This window comes from Metopolophium dirhodum, chromosome 2 (genome assembly GCF_019925205.1).
Source record: "Metopolophium dirhodum isolate CAU chromosome 2, ASM1992520v1, whole genome shotgun sequence".
Taxonomy (NCBI): Eukaryota; Metazoa; Arthropoda; class Insecta; order Hemiptera; family Aphididae; genus Metopolophium; species Metopolophium dirhodum.
This window is the reverse complement of record NC_083561.1, coordinates 22362285-22368284: the sequence shown is the minus strand read 5'-3', so window position 1 is coordinate 22368284 and position 6000 is coordinate 22362285. Positions and strand designations below refer to the sequence as shown.

At 31.1% G+C, this 6000-nt stretch overlaps 1 pseudogene; it reads right to left on the bottom strand.

The window, feature by feature from the left end:
* Positions 1 to 532: 532 nt before the first annotated feature.
* LOC132938361 (uncharacterized) lies at positions 533 to 994 on the bottom strand (annotated as a pseudogene).
* Between the last annotated feature and the right edge of the window lie 5006 nt (positions 995 to 6000).

Sequence of the window (6000 nt, the reverse complement as noted above, 5' to 3'; positions counted from 1 at the left end):
TAGAGTTACACCAAAAACCAAAATTGATTTTCTCAAAAACAGATTTTGCGTAAAAATTCCCGTTTTTCCTTAATTTTTCTTTTGGTTTTTCACGTCGCTTGTGAAAACTACTGGGAAATTTTTACTTTTGACCCCCCAAAGTACCAACTAGATTCACTTTCCTATCAGAAAAGTTACTATTGAAGAAAATCCAAGCACTTTTACTGTCCTAAAAGGTGATGACAGACACAAAAATAAAAAAATTAAAAAATTAAAAAATTAAAAAAAAAATAAAAAAAAAACACACATCATTGTAGAATCAATACATTCATCGCTTCGCTCAGAATCTAAAATGCAAATCGTTGTCTCCAAAAATATATTAATTTAAATTTATCACAATATCAAACAATATTTTTACAATTAAAAAAATTTAGAATGTAGGTAAATTACAAATACCTTATACTTATTTACTATAAACAATTAAAATATATTATAAATTATAAAAATAATTAAGTACAAAATTTTATTACAAATGGCTTTCTTTCTAATTTATTTATAAATTATTTAATATACACAATTTTTTATTTTTTTTTTTGTTTTTCTGATATTAAATTCCTATTTAAAAATTTAATAGCAGCATGAATCCTAAATCTTATAAAATAATTAATTAAATACTCTTTATTAAATAGTGGACACGGATGTCGAAATACAACATTAGTCATGCTTAACTTTAACTTAATACCTACTTCATTTTCAATAGATAATTGTGGAAACCTATTTATAAAAATGTTTTCTAACTCATCTATAAAAACATAAAATTCATGTTGTGGCATCATTAAATTGCCAAACATTGATTTTTCTGAATATTCATATGGTTTGAAATAACAAAGTAAAAGAGTCATCCAATTTTTTTTTGTGATTTTGCATAATGAATACAAACTTCGCAACTATGTTTTTCAAAACATTTTTTCATCAAAAACCCACAAACATATATAAAAGCATTTTTCTCAGGCATCGATAAGTTCCTATAATCTGGGGTATCTATTTTTAAGTGTATTTTTAAATTTAAATGGATTTTTATCTTGAAATATTATTTTTATGGTTTCGTCATTAAAAGAATCAGTATTTTATTTTAGATAAAATTTCATCCAAGTCTGTTATGCAATTGGCATTGTCTGAGTGAGTAAAATAATTAAGACAAAAATTTTGTTTAAATGACCAGATGAATTGTATGGGAGTTGGATTAACACTATTTCCATTATGTATAAATTTTTTGTCATATACTCTGTTATCACTATCAGGTGAGCCTATTGATTAAGATTATCAATTATAATTTCTTATCACGGGACCCAACTGTCCCCATCACAGCCACCAGTATATGACAAGTTTCAAATATTTTTAGTTCGTTGAAATGGTCACATTGATTCTGGCGGTGATCATATCAGGCCGTTTTTTGTTTACATTTAAGTGCACAATCTGTTTTCATATAATCTGTGTTACTACTTACCATAGATTTTAAAAAAATTGAAATAAAATAACATGTCCGACTATGTGAATACATGTTCAGGTATTTCATTCATATTGATTCAATTAAATTACAAAAATAAATAAAAAGTGGTATTAACTATTAATATAGAATTATTTTTAAAAATTCCGATACGTTAATATAATAGAGATAACAATAAAACGTGGTATCATGGCAAATTCAGTGCTACCAAAAATGAAAACGTTAAGATTTCATATTTTCCCAGATCATGCCCCTACTGCGGACCTGCAGTGGTTGATTCTCTATTATCAGCCCGCCGCCGAGAAGTGTCCTACCCCTGATTATAGTGTATAACTCTAAAGTATTGAAGTTATACCAAGTTCGTCGTTTTTACTTAATTCCACCTACAGTGGATTAATATAATCAATTCATACAAAATCCTATTCTAACCAACAGTACTAAATCCGATGAATAAAAAAAAAAACAAATTTAACCCTTTGTAAATTAACCTATCTTCTTCCCAGAGGTCCAATCTACCCACAAACATTAATTTATATATTTATATCTAACTATATCAATACACAAACTATAACTATACAGACTAAACTCTGGAACTTATCAGACCTTTTTGTTTATATTCTAAATGTCTTTATTTTTTTTTTAAACGAAAGAGTATTTCACGGAGAAGATTTTATATAAAAGAACATTTTAGGAAAATCCACTAGTGTTTAATATATTGGTTGCTATTGGTTAATCGGGCATATTTGTTGATTTGTATTATTGTCTTTTGTCAATATACATATAAGATCTGATAAGTAGTTCCAGAGTTTAGTCTGTATAGTTATAGTCTGTGTATTTATATAGTTAGTTGGTAGATTAAACCTCTGGGAAGAAGATAGGTTAATATTTACAAAGGGTTAAATTTGTTTTTTATTTCATTCATCGGATTTTAGTACGGTTAGGTTAGGATAGGATTTTGTATATATTGATTATATTAAGTAAAAACGACAAACTTGGTATAACTTTGATACTTTAGAGTTAAATCATACATACATACCTGATCATGTACTGCTGCGTATCAGAATTTTTATTCCGGGAAACGGAAAAGTTAAGATACATTTTGAATACTATACACCGAATATTAAATAACGAATTGAACAAAGTTTGAGTCATATAGAGTTGATACATTTAACGGGAAACGAAGTGCACGGGATCAGCTAGTCTATACTATTATATAAAAAGGAGTTGTTAGTTACCATTGTTGAGGGTAATCTCTGGAACTACTGAACTGATTTCGAAAATTCTTTCACCAATAGAAAGCCACATTCTTTGTGAGTGTTATAGACTAATTTAAAAAGGAAATATTGATCACCCCTTGTAGGTTCTCAAACAGGAATTTTGAGATTTACGATAGAAATTGTTGTTTATTAATGGTTGCTATGGGTTATAGGAGTTGGGAATAATACTGATTTATTATTATTATATTTATTATTACATAACAGGCCATTATTTATAATAATTGATAACTCCTTTGTTTATTACAGTACGCATCACGAAAACGTGCGGATGACCGCAGCGCGCCGTGTGTCGGTTTTTCAGTAAACCAGTGGGCCTCAATATTTGATCCATCACAGGTGCGTGCCACTGGCGCGACGGGTACTATACGTTTTGAAAAAAACAACTAACCTGAACCTTTAAAAATGTCCCTGTCTTTTGTTGACTCTTGGCGCGTTCGGTACTATAATCTATTGTGAATTTAGCTGTGCATACCTACAATTTACAAAGACCACCTTTGACGATATATTTTTTTTTATTATAAAATATATTGTACATTTTTTATACATTAATAGTATTATTATTATTATTATTATAACTATTTTTATTCTTTTTAATTAATTCACGTTTTTATTGTGTACTGTAAATTGTGTTTTTTTTTTAATATCATTAAATACATACACATAATTTATTAATATAAAAATACGAATTTTAAATTTTATATTTGGCGCGAAACAGTTTGGCCACCACCAACGAGAAATTGCCACTGGGCGCGCGGCGGTCATCCGCACGTTTTCGTGATGCGTACTGTAAGTTAGAGAATCGATTAAATGCCGTAAACCTTCTCCGCAATGAGCTCTTAATTTTAAAAAAAAAACCATAACGATCGGTTCAGTAGTTTCCAAGAACATAGGCCTCAAAGGTTTTCATTTTCACATTTATATATAAAGATATATATATTTTAGTCGTGGTGTCTTACAGATTATCTTCCTACATACATATTTTCTAATTACTACGCGTCACATGACGTGTCAATACTTAGCCGAGTTAGCCCCGTGGGCCGTGGATAGACATTTAACCAGGATCTCCTTTACGTGAGAAAATACCCATCTACATCTGCAGACTACCTATATATGTAATGTAATAATATACTGTAAGGCGTAGACGTTCTATTAGGAACCGTTGCACATTTTGCAAAATGCAATTCAGAGCAAAAAAAAAATAATGTATTTTACGTGTTATAAATAGGTAACGGACGAGTGTATTACGCAATAATATTGAAGGTTTGTTACGAAAATGGTGCAGTCTTTATACGATAATAATATTTTGGATATAACGCGTTATGAACATTGATGATAAAGCAATTAATACCTCAACATTTTCAAAAATAAAATATCACTTGTATAATTAGGTAGAGGCGTAGTGCCATTTGTTAAAATTCATTGAATGCCGATGATGTGGGGAGGTTAGAACTAAAGGTAAATATTATACCTAGGTATATATGTATAATTATACTCGAATATATTTCAATAACGGAAGCTCCTGCACACTTATTAATTATAATACAATTTATACGAGTTGTAGTCTTTAAACGGTTAACAGTCGTAATACATCGCGGTTACATGATGGCGATGATGACGATGATGACGATGAGGATGATGATATTTCGTTTGTATAGATCGGGACCGACGGTGGCGACGGTGGCGTAACGAGAATCTATTATTGTCGTTATACGCATATTATAATATAACAATAAGGTTATAATAATAATATAGTGTCGTTGTAGTATCTTTACCTATATTATATACATGTACGTCTATTGTTAGTTGTTACGTGTATACCTACGACTCGGCGGAGTACAAGAGGAAATGCGCACGCTTACAGAAAACAATATTTGCGATCGACGGGCGTCGTCGTCGCCAAAAGAGTCGCTTATACCTATATATAAACATAGACCTACCCCCCCCCCCCCCCCGCCCCACCCTTCACTTCCCCCTCGTCGCAGCCGTCGTCACCACAATAACCTCGGCCCCGTCCGTAGCTTATTATTAAATTGGATTTAGAAGCTTTCCGATTTACGTGTGTCGGACCCAAAACGCGGGATGCACGCACGCAACGGGTCCTTTGTGTACGCGAAATTGGTTAATGGAACGTACGGCTTTTCAACGTCGGCGCCGGCACACATACGATCGGTGGAGGTTGGGGTGGAGGTGACGGTGGTGACGACGACGAATACCCCGGATAAGAGGGTTATTATTAGTGTAAAGTCGCGCGCGATGAGTGGATAGGTGTGGGCGAGGTGAAATAAATTACTTTAAAAATAAACACACACGCTTGCAGGAGCGTAACGCAAAAAGTTCAATGATATTCGCCCCTCCCCCCCTCCCAATTTATGCCACCCGTAGTTTTTTAAGGCAGTTTATACTAATAATATACAATAATATTATAATGTGTCCATATCGTTAAAAAAAAAAACCATAGCACTCTACTAGATATCTTTCCTCTATTAAAGTAAAACCTATGAATCATAAATATTTTTTTGTTAATAAGTACCTAACCATAAAAACGAAAACTTAACGAAAAATATCGGTTAGAAACATTTTATAGTGTATCCACGATGTTAAAAAGAAAAAGGGGGGATTCACTCTGCTGTACATAAAGTGTCTAGAGGAGTCTACACACTGTATAACGGATGTGTTCAATTTGAATGAAATTCAATGATATAGGTAAAATCTGAGTTTCTGAGCTGAGGTGGTCTGTCGGCCTATATTATTACTAATTATATTTTATGATATTATTGCAGTGATTAAAGTAATTTATTTTATTATTACCCGACAAGTACTACAGATAGTACGTTAAATACATTTTTTCATAAAATTGCATTTGAAAATGTCATTGTGTGTATAAATTATAAAATTATACTTTAAATTTAAACAGAAATTGCATTAGTCCTACCTATGAGTTTACTAGATTCTACCTATAGTATTATCATAGGTATGTATAACAATAACGAGCAAGCTTGTTAATGTTTCATAATATGGTTCGATAATTTATTATTATTATTAAGGTATGAATGGTAATGTTAACAATAATTTCATTTATCCTACCTATACGTTTCCTTGAATAAACTATTATGGGATAATGATTGAAATGACGAAAATTAATTTGTAACATCAATAAATAGTTTGTAGAACGTATGTTAACAAATTTTTTGTTAGTTTAACCTAACTTATTTTCAATTTCACCGAGATATTTCTTTT